We start from the raw sequence: 12,081 nt of genomic DNA on the forward strand, positions 1-12,081 counted from the left end.
GGTGGGAAGAATGGAATGCCTTGCTAGGAGTGGGTCTATGAGTCTCCAGAAATTCCCAGGATATTTTAGGATAGATAACTTTATGGCTTAAAAGTTGATGTGTTCCTGTATGAGATACATTTGGTGGGCATGTCAGTTAAAGGAGAAGCTTGCAAAATCTCATTTTCCAAGAGTGGAAATCAATTTAATGGTTCTTTTATCTTCTATGCAAATATTCTATCAGTCCACTGCTTTATGTTTCTAATGGCACATTACTTGCTTAAAAATAGTTTTCTGTCGAAAGTTCTTATGAATATTTAAGTCATTCAGCATTAATATTACACACAGTATCATTAGAAGTAAAACAAGGTAATATCATCCTCATTAAACATCATCATTTTCGACAATATTGGATATTCATTGAGTGCATTCTGTATTGTGCAGGGTGTAGTGATGTGGTGTGATATGTAAAATGTTATTCCTGCCCCTGAAGGTCTTGAATTATAATTGGGAGCTGTTGAACTACATACAGTGTCTGTTTACTGAAATCAGAATGATGAAGTCTCTTCTCCATATGAACTATTTTGTTGTTGTTCTATTGTTATTTTTTAAAATTTTTTAAATGTTTGTTTATTTTTGAGAGAGAGCGCACGCGGGAGAGGGGCAGAGAGGAATGGAATCCAAAGCAGGCCCCAGGCCCTGAGCTGTCAGCACAGAGCTCGACACAGGGCTTGAACTCAGAACCCAGGAGATCATGACTTGAGCCACAGTCAGATACTTAACTGAGCCACTCAGGCACCCTGCTGCTGCTGCTGCTGTTGTTGTTGTTGTTACTCTTCTTATTATCATATTTGAGCACTTAAAGAATTCTCTCTTAGCAGAAGCAAAATTGCCTCCCAATTCACTTGAGTTTAACAGACACAGAAGATAAATTAATTTCTGCCATCAATGATCAAAATATATATATATAGTGTTGACCATATTTTCTGAAACAAAAATTTGGACATATTGGTCATTCAACAATGTGTATTTATGGGGACAGAGAGAAAATTTTAAATTGTTTGAATTTACTTTAAAATGTTCCCCAGGAATCTCAGACATATAGCTATTGAAGACATATATAAAGACATCAGTAATATAGCAACCCACATACTGCTAACTAGTTAATGCCTAATTATCAGTTCATTTTGGGATGGCCGTTGCTCAATTCATGAGCTCAGCTTCCCACTCGAGCCTCTCTGGATCCCCTGTCCTATGAATTCTTTCACAAAATGGGGGCAGGGCAAGAGGGGGCAGAGGAGGAAGAGAAAGATTGGGTGCAAATTTTGACATTAATTTATGAGTTATTGTTAATGAGCTCCAAGTGTTTAAGTTTAACCATTAGCCACTGAAATTCCTCATCTACATGACAGTCTGACTGCTGTTGGTTTCTTTCTGCACAGGTTACACTCAGACAACCATCCAGGGACTATAAACATGTAATTTCTGTTGTTAATCTTCTTAGATGTCCAGCCATCTGGAGCATACCTTTAATGAAAATTATGGCCGAGTTTTTTACACCATCCTTTCCCACAGTAGAGTTTTCCTTTATGTAAAATGCCTTTAGAATTGAACTTTTTTTTCGAGGAAATAAATGTTGCTGATAGATGGAACAGACAATAAAAGCATCATCTGAAAATTTATTAACGTAACTTCACAGAACTGTTCAATATGGAAGATAGTTTGCAACATTGAGGAGTGTTTTGAGTGAAGAATAATGTGGAGTAGATGTGAATTGATATGCCAGTGGTCGTGGGTTCATATTAGAGACATAAAGAAAACACTTTGTTCTCTTATCCATCATACACATTTAATCTTGGGGATTTTACTGTGTGCTTGGTTCACTTTGTAAGTCAAATCCGGGGATGAAAAAGAAGAGTTTTATATGTTTTGCCTGACAGTAGTAATGTTAAACTGTGAACAAATTGGGATGTTCTTTTAAAATCCTGTGATTTATATGGCGCTATTTTTCCCCCTTTAAAATTTAGTATGCTGGTACTGAACAAAAGCTGCTAGCAGTCCCTGGGAATGTTGTTACAGTATTTGGTGAAGTGCTATCTAAAGTGACAATATATTCTGTACACCCTCCCCACCACCAGAAAACAAATGAGTAAATAAATCCTAGAAGCTGAAGCCACGAGTGTGCACTGGGGTGGCTGTAGGCCAGACAATTGGCCTCTACATTTCCATTTAGCTTGTATCATGGTGTGTGTTTATATTTTGAACTAATTGAATCATCATTAACTATGGAAGTGGTAGTGGTTTGTTAAACCTGTTCTGCTGATAGTCTAAGGCCAAACCTGACATCTCTGATAAAATCACCCACTCCCTAGAGTAATGGCCCAGGAGCCTTGGAAGAGATGTTGTTAGCAGCATGGTTCATAGTTAGATAAATATCCCGATTCTCAGATAAAATTACCACATAGGATGAATCTATGGGTGCATGAGAAAGTCTAGAAGAAAGAACTTGAGTCTGTGGAAAGAGCATGGCATTGGAAATCAGAGCTGCTTTTAAATTCTTGATCTCTGACTTCCTGTTAACAAATCACTTAATAACCTATTAGAGTTTGTTTTCTTGTCTGTAAAGGGGGTCTAGACTGCCTTATGTCCCCATTGCTCTGAGCATGGAAAATGGTATTATGAGGTTGTTTGGTTTAACTCCGAGGTGTTATACCAATACTAGATGCTATTTATTGTGCCTTTGATGTCCTAAAAGGAACTTGATGTTTCGTGCTAACATCTCCCAAGTCTCTGCTTTATGTGATCGGTCCTAAAGTATTATTACTGTTAATTAGTCAGTGGATTTAACACATGGTTGGATATTTAAAATTAAATAACTCTAATCTAACTTCTACAACTGTCTAGCTTTCCAAGGTTGGATAGTTTAATGTGTCTTCACATTCACCCTGGTTTCGTTTTGCTGTCTACAGGTAAGAAAACTATGGGTACTTGAGGTGGGTTCTTTCCTTCCTTCTTTCCTTCCTTTCTTCCTTCCTTCCTTCCTTCCTTTTTCTTTTTCTTTTTTCTTTTTCTTTTTCTTTTCTTTTCTTTTTTCTTTTTCTTTTTTTTTTTTTTTTGAGCAGGACTAAGAGATAAGGTAGTCCCCATCAGAAAATAAGTAATATGCTAGAACAGAGTAAAACTATCACTACTATCCACCCACTGTGTCTGTGTGTTGGCTTTATGCCAATCATCAGAGTTAAAAAATAATAAAAATTGATAGATGAGTAATTTTTTAAAAAAATTTCTAAAGCCTGGTGACCAGTAGATGCTTGTTGTCATTCCTCCCATCAGCAAATGCCCTCAGAAAGGATTCTGGTTGGGCATCATTTCCTGTGAGTGTTAGAAGTGTCTTTCCCTAAACTCTCTTACTGTTGCTCACCAGACCTTTTTTGTTTCTTACAGGCAGGGAATGGAATGTGCTAAATGCAAAGGTTGCATTAGGTGACTTCTTTTTTTTTTTAACATTTTAATTTTTTTAATGTTTATTCATTTTTGAGAGAGAGAGATAGAGGATGAGCAGGGGAGGAGCAGAGAGAGAAAGGGAGACACAGAATCTGAAGCAGGCTCCAGGTTCTTTATTTTTAAATTTTTTTTTCAACATTTTATTTTATTTTATTTTATTTTTGGGACAGAGAGAGACAGAGCATGAACGGGGGAGGGGCAGAGAGAGAGGGAGACACAGAATCGGAAACAGGCTCCAGGCTCCGAGCCATCAGCCCAGAGCCTGACGCGGGGCTCGAACTCACGGACCGCGAGATCGTGACCTGGCTGAAGTCGGACGCTCAACCGACTGCGCCACCCAGGCGCCCCAAGAAGCAGTCTCCAGGTTCTGAACTGTCTGCACACAGAGCCCAATGTGGGGATCAATCCCTCGGACCGTGAGATCATGACCTGAGCTGAAGTCGGATGCTAAACCGACTTAGCCACCCAGGCGCCCCACATTAGGTGACTTGTATCTTAGGGCCCAAGAGAAGTACACAGCAAAAAGAGGAATGGGTTTTTCAAGGGAAAAAAAAAGGATAAAGAGAGAAAAATACATGCTGGAAAAGAAGCACAAAGATTTTAGGAGGCAAGGTATCTTCTGGATCTAATCTTAATAGAATTCTGTATTAAAATCTCTAAACTTTCAGCAGTATTTTATATACTTATCATCCCAAGCTGAGTTTTTACAGATGCTCAAAATCATATATTTTTTTTAATGTTTGTTTATTTTTGAGACAGAGAGAGACAGAGCATGAACGGGGGAGGGTCAGAGAGAGGGAGACACAGAATCTAACAGGCTTTAGGCTCTGAGCTGTCAGCACAGAGCCCGACGTGGGGGTCGAACTCACGGACCGCGAGATCATGACCTGAACCGAAGTCGGCCACTTAACCGACTGAGCCACCCAGGCGCCCCAAAATCATATAAATTTAAAGAGACCTTTGGATTAGTCTATTTCTGTGCTTTTTATTCACAGATGAAGAAATCAAGGGAGAGAGAAATTATGTGACTTGACTAAAATCACACAGCTGTTTAGTGGCACAGCTAGGACTATAAAGTAGATTTCTTATTTCTACTTATTCTGAAATTGGGTACAAAGGGCCTTTGTTCCCACTGTGGATCAGAATAGATCACAGTGACATGGAACTTGTTGGCCCTCAAGAAATGGATGAGGTTGACTCTCCTTTCCTCCTGTCAAATAAAATGCCAACATAGTGACACACAGTGCCTCTTACCTCTGCCCTGACTTGGGGTGCTTCATTCGTCCTTACAGTCCTGGACTGACCTAGCATCACGCCCCAGGGATGGGGTAGGAGACAACAGGGCCACCATCTTGAAGTCAAGCCTTTGTACCACAACCAGGCAACTACACTCCCAGTGGGACTGAAGAGGGGGAAGGGGCCAGAAGGTTTAAACTTCTTTCATCACTTTTCTTACTATCATTGTGACAACCAGCTGCCTCTTTCCTACCTCATGTAAATCTCTAATGGGCAGATTTCTCCTTATTTTTTCAATCCAAAGAAAGGGGAAAGCAAGCATTATTTTTAAATTAGGAAGGCTTTCCCAGCAAGGGAGTTGTAACTCTTTCACACTGCACATGTAGCAACTATCTCTTGGAAATTTAGTGTTCCTTGCTGCAGAATTAATAGTTATAAACTACTAATGCCATCTGTGAGAAGGAACAATCATAACATGGTGGGCACTGAAGTGTCAGACCTCAAATAGGAATTTCCCAAGGGCATCTTGTCACACTAATATAGAGTAGTTTCTATTATATGTCAATATTTGACATCTATTACCGAAGTAGGATTTAGCAAGTTATGGGTGACTATGTCCCAGTTTGCCTGGCTTACACCTACTGTCCTAATTTACTACGAATAGCCACTATCCCCCTTTAGTCTCCAGTGGGTATTGGTTTGGATGATTAGTTATGTGTCCATTTTACATATTAATTTATAAAGAATTAAATATGCAGCCATAAAAGCTTATCTGAAGTGATTTATGTTTTATGCTTACGCATTTCATCCAGAGATCCGTAAGCATGGATTAGAATCACCTGGGGTGTTCTCTAAAATGAAAGATTCCTGACCCCACTCCTAGACACTGTGACTGACTAGTGCCGTAGTTGGCCAAGGTATCTGCGTTTTAAACAAACAACACTTCTTCCTTGTCACTGCCACCCTGACTCTGATGCCAATTGCTGTTGGCCCACTATGTGAACAACAGTGACCCAAGGAAGCGTTAGTTATTTGTCATTGTGGGAGGAGCTTCTTACTAAACAACCAAAATTACAAGATGATTTACAAACTATGAGGTCTCATTTTGTGAAACTGTCATTTTAATCATTGTTCAGTGAACTCCTACTTAGATGATTGCAGTAGTATCTTATTTTCCCCACATCTATGCTAACCTCCCTCCAATCCATCCTTCACAGTGTACCACAGGGCTAGTCGAGAACACAAATCTACCCTGTCACCTCTTCGACATGCACATACACAGGTGCGCAGAGGAAAACAATGGCTTCCCACTGATCTTAGGGTAAAGGCAAAGTTCCTTGACTTGTGGCATAGTCCCATCAGCCCATCAGGCCTCCTTTCAGACTTTTTAAACTGACCTCTCTTCTTCCCAACTCATAGTCATTTCCTGGCTAACTCCCACACTTTTCCGGCCTTTCTTTTGCATCCTTCTGTTACTTGTTCTTAGAGCAACTGAAAAGTCTTTCTCACAATGCATATAGCAGTACTGTTTTACATTTGCTTGTGACATTTTGAGTAACTGTCTCCTTCCTCAAGACTCTACGCTCCCGAGAACAGGGGCCACCTGTGTTTTTATTCACGTTTCTTCCCAAGACATCTTTCACAGTGCCTGGCACATAGGAGCTGCTCAGTAATTATTTATTGGATGGATGGATTAATTAGTTATTGAGTAAGGTGACCACATGAAACTTTCCTTGGGTCCCACTGTGTGCTGGGCTGGGGGAAACTGGTGACCCAAAGATGAGTAAAAGATGCTTTTGGGGGAAGCGCATTATGATCGTTTTCCTCCACAGTGTTTTTGAGTGAACAGTCGCTGGCCATCATTGAAGAGCTACACTGCATGCTCTCTGCTCCCTGGACTGTCATCTGTCTGAGATGAACCGATATGACCCAGAGCTTTGTGTTGATTGATATTATTTTACACAGGCCTGATGATGCTGACCACTTGAGAACAAAAGATGAGGGCTCCCCCAAAGGTGAATCATTACCCTGGTAACCACTTAGAGAAACTTACAGCGCTAAGGATTGCTTTATGTACTGACAAGGCAAAGTTTGATTTAAACCCTTGGAGAGTAACTGAGCTCCTAAATCTTTAGCTTCCTGCATACTGGCTGGTATTTGTTGAGGCAAACAAGCTTATGGTCTCAACCATATATGAAATATGTGGGGAGTGAAAGTTGTTTGTGTGCTGGCCTCACTTTTATAGAATTCACTGCTGATTAAAGTCCATAAAGAACTAAAACATGAAAACAGGTCACCTCTGGAATCAACTTATTCTGTTCACAGTTTGACATCCTCAGGAGTAGACTTGGCTTATTTTTATGTATGTATGTATGTATGTATGTATGTATTTATTTATTTATTTATTTATTTATTTATTTATTTCTACGTGGAGGTTCAAAAGAATATATTTCATTTACAACCAGATGTTTTTGTCTTCTCTCTTGCCATGTGTATCACAGATGATTATTTAGCAAACAAACTAAAATCTGGTTGAAATGAGTTATTTACATGTGGATAGAATACAGATACTTGATTTAAAAAATATATTGTCATGCTTTTATGCATCTAATATAAATTCAGTAGCTAGCTTTTCTGAAATGGACAGTAGTGACCTGTCAAGTACGGTATAGCTGTGTTTCCAGCTCTCTCAGATTTTTCTCTCTTCCACCACTTTCTCTTTGCTTATTTTTCTCTTGCTCACCTACTTATGTAGTATATGTCCTTTCTATCTTCCCTCTTTCTGGTTGTTACGTTATACTCTAACATTCTCACACCAGTAAGTGGTTGAGACACAAAAGTGAAGGAAAGGACAGGAAAGATCATCCTACCTTCCAGATTGGTTTCAGGGCATTTACAGTACAGAACACAGCAAAGTGTGCTTTTAGGATGGTGACTGGTCTAAGCAGTGGACAGATATGGCTTTCTTTCTTAGACAGTGTCATATCACAACAGTTGCAAGTCCCCTCTTTGTCTGTAATTGGCATTGGCAGTGCCCTGCCCATGCTCCAGAATCATCTAGAGTACTCCTTTGACTTCCAGCTATCAGTGTTTGTGCCAGGGGGTACTTCTATGTGAGAAGTATGGGTAGTTTCACTGCCTATGGCAGGCTGGAAATACCAGGAAACTGACATCCCAGCAGGTAGCCACAACCATTGTTCTTATGTGGTTGGTGCCTAAAAACTCCAACTTCCTCACCTCTGGGGTGGAATGATTCTGAGCCTGTGTTTGGCCCCATTTTTCTGAGTGTTCTGTGGTTTCAGCTGTAGTTGCTTTGTGTTATGCCCTTTAATGGCTCCCATCTCTTCCCTGGTCACTCTCATCCTTGTGTTGCCTGGTTTCTGAGATCTTCATTCTTTAAGAACTTAAGCTAGACATTAACCAGTGATATAGAAACACTAACTCAGGAATTAAGCTGCAAAGTGATATTTTTCAGGGGGCCACATTTGAAAAACCTTGACTTTTCCATCAGTGTCCTTCATCCTCTGCCCCCTCTGCTTGGGAGGTCTCCTCTTCACCATTCCCACCTGTGCTGTCCCTCTTCTCTTTATTTCCTCAAACAGCTCAGTTTTCTGTATCTTGAGAAAGGTTTCCTCTTATCTCTGTGATGCCCTTTGGCTACAGTTTTTTGTATTTCCTTCCCATCCCTGCCAGACTTTCAGATAAGCATCTACGAAAATTGCCTCTATTATCTCTTTTTTTCACTTTTTGCTTAACCACTGACAATGTGGGTACCATCATCACACTTTAGCTCTCAGGTCCCCACTAATAACCTTCTTATTACAAAATGTAGAGGCTCTTTTTCTGTTCTCCTGTCATCTCTGCCACCATTGAGCATATTGACATTTCCTTCCTGAAAATTGTGTTGTGTAATTGAATTGCTAGAACTTTAGCCATGGAAGGAGCAGTTAGTCCAACCGCTTCATTTCACATCTGGATGAAAACTGAGAACTAATAAAGTTGGATGATTTTCCCAGTAAGGTGCAAACATGTAAAAGCTGGGCTTTGAATCCAGGGCTTCTGACCTTCCATCTAGTATGAGAACTGTTTTTGGGAATTTTTTGTTTAAAAAGTTCACAGTGTTCCTAGTTTTTATTTCTTCCTATATAAAGGTGTCCTTGCCAGTCTCCTAGCTCCTTCCTTTCGTAGCCCATTGCGGCAGTCAAGATGAGGTTTCTAAAATGTAAACCAGAATCTTTCAATTCCCTGATTAGCCTCCAGTTCTCTATTGCAGTTGGAATAAAATCCAAACTCCTTTCATGCTCTGCAAGACCTCCCATGTTCTAACTCTTTCTCTGATGACATTTCCTACTATTCTTGCTCTTACAGTCACTATGCTCTTACAGTCACGGACTCCTTCCTAGCTGGTCAGCAAGGAAACCTTAGCCTTGCTTCTGGACTCTGGCCTTGCTCTAACTTGTTTGGAATGCTTTTATCCCAGACCGTTGCTTGACTGCTTCCTCCTCATCATTTGGTCTCAGCTCACATGGCCACCTTCTCTTATGCTGATACACCTTACATTGATATCACCCTATCTAAAAATTTTCTTTAGACACACTGCTGACCATACATCATACTGTTTTATTTTCTTCATAGCATTTACCACTAGCTACAATTATATAACTTCTTGATTTGATTTGGCATTAGGAATGTTTCCCATCATCAGAATATAAATTCATGAAATGTAGGAATTTTGTCGTGTCTGCCATATGTCCGGCACCTAGAACAGCAAATGGCCAATAGTTCACACTCAATAAACATTTATAGGATGAACAGATTAATGAATGGTGTCTGAATTTTTATTACTCATTTCCCAGAATCCTTTCTTTTTACTCTACAATCCTGTACTCACCTACTCTCTTAATATTTTCGTGTGTTAATATAATCTAACTGGTTTTCTCATAAACCAGTAGGGACAAAACTTAATTCCTTCCTGGGGGCCTTTGTTTCAGTTTTCTCTTCAACCAAAAAATCCCACTGTTTGTCTCTTTAACTATTCAAGTTGTATCACTGTATCAAAGCATAAGTCATGTTACATTACCGTGAAATTACATCCCACAGTCCTCATTGATCGCCCTTTCTTCAAACTGTGTAAAATCACTCGTGCATTTTATGTAATCTAAGCACTCACATATAATCTATATCGTCTTGAATCGTTTCCAGTTGTTTCATATAATAATATTTAGGCACTGTGCCTAGACACTTTGTGTGTGTGTGTGTGTGCGTGTGTGTGTCTACAGTCAATCCTCATTATGTCTGGATTTTGTATTTCTGAATTCACCTACTCCCTAAAATTTGGTTGCAGTCAATATGTGCAGTGCTTTGATGGTAAATTTAACAGAACAGTGAAAACTCTGAGTCACCTAACACACACATTCCCGGCTGAGGTCAAACAAGGTACCACTCTGCCTGCTTGTTTTTGATCTCCTACTGTAAATAAATGTCCTTTGGTGTTCTATTTAGTACCACACTTTTCATATTTTATGCTTTTTATTAGTGATTTTGCTGTTCAAAATGGCCTCCAAACATAGGACTGAAATGCTACCTAGTGTTCCTAAGAAGGCTGTGATGTGCCTTATGGAGAAAACAGGTGTTAGATAACTTTGTTCAGGTATGCATTGTAGAACTGTAGGCTGCTAGTTCAATGTAAATGAATTAGCAATACATATTAAATAAGGTGTCTTTAAATAGAAACACTCATAAATCAAGACAATGTATTGATTAGTGCTGACAATGTTGCCTACAGGAACCTAACCCTGTATTTTCCGTAGAAGCAGTATTTGCTAATTCAGTGTTCATGGCAACTTTATGGAACAGAATTATCAGGAATAATGAGAATTGACTAAATATGTGTGTATGCTCTATTTTTTGGCATTAACCTCATTTAGGTATTTAGAAGACATAGAAACCAAGAGCTATTGAAATTTAAGGAGTTTGCCCAAGATTATTTGCCAAGCAGGTAAATGGTAGATCTGGAATCCGGTTGTCATATAACCAAGTCTTTTGGTTTCTCATTCTCCACACCAGTAGCTCTTGTTTGTTTTAATTAGGTGTAGAATCCTAATTATTATAAGACATAAAGGGAGGAAGGGGGAGAAAAAACATGTGGAATTGGAGGAACGAGCAAACCATGATTCACACAGAGAAATAGATGTAGATGGCATTTTTTAAAACATGGCTTGCTTTACAACCCCAGTTTAGTGTTGAGACTGTAATTACAGTCTCAAATCTTAAAAGAGAAATAAAAGGACCTCTTCATTTCAATTGGTAACTCTATATACTTTATGTTCCTTATCATGGAAATGAAAGTCTGACAAGTGACCAGACCTTAAAGAATCAAATCTATAAAAATGCTGTCATAACCTGGATTTTTGCCCTGCCCTGAGGATGTCCACCTTAAACTTGCCTGACATTTATCTGGGCTGAAATATATGTGCTATAGAAGTGAACATATCTGCCTGTCATATGTGGTTAAACATGCCAAGGCCTGATTTCATAAAGAGCTCTCACCTTCCTAACCAATTGTGCATTTCTATAGAGAGATGACAGAAGAAATTATATCTTGAAATCTGTATAGAAGAGTAACATGAGTCAAGTTACCATGTGGTCTCCAGGTATATGTATATACCTATATACAAATACATGTATATCTATATATATGTACTTATACATTAAGACATATTTTACATACTTTATAATTTATTTTCAAAAATACGTTAAATCAAACATTTTTGGAGCCTCCAAAGCACTTTTGTGAACAGTTTGGGAACAGTTTGAAAACCTGAATTTTCCCCCTGTAAGTAGATTGTACAGGGACCTAGAGGTTAAGAATTCTAGCTTTTGTGCTTCTTATTTGTAAATGATTTTATTTAGTGCTAAATGTAAAGAAGTCTCTCACCTCTGATGTTGCAATTTAGCCCACATGGTTGACAACCAGTTGTATTAAGACAAGGACTTCTGCAGTGTGTTGTTAGAATTAAATAGTGTGATGGAATGATGTCACCTGGTTCCGGAGCACATGAGTATTAATATATGTAGAGAATGGATGAGATTTTTCTTTTCATATGATATTCTCTTGACATTTCTTTTTCCCTTGAAAACAAGAGGCAATCATAAGGCTCAAATTAACACTTCTCAACTTCCCAAAGCTGCCAGCGATAAGGTTGAGTGAGGAGCTTCCAACAGGGAGGAAAGACAAGATAACAACATTTTATGTCTGCCTCAAGGCTATACGACAAATCCTGAAGTGTTAGAAAAGGAACTAAAGGGTCCTTAAGAGCTGTGTCATCAAGCCAAAGGAACTAATTGGTTTCAGCTTAGAAA

At 39.1% G+C, this 12,081-nt stretch overlaps 1 protein-coding gene across 1 annotated transcript in view; it reads left to right on the forward strand.

The window, feature by feature from the left end:
* NCKAP5 (NCK associated protein 5) overlaps nucleotides 1–12,081 on the forward strand; it is a 776,078-nt gene that overhangs the window by 472,636 nt on the left and 291,361 nt on the right. The gene's annotated exons all lie outside the window — the stretch shown is intronic.

Source organism: Panthera uncia (assembly GCF_023721935.1).
Source record: "Panthera uncia isolate 11264 chromosome C1 unlocalized genomic scaffold, Puncia_PCG_1.0 HiC_scaffold_3, whole genome shotgun sequence".
Lineage (NCBI taxonomy): Eukaryota > Metazoa > Chordata > Mammalia > Carnivora > Felidae > Panthera > Panthera uncia.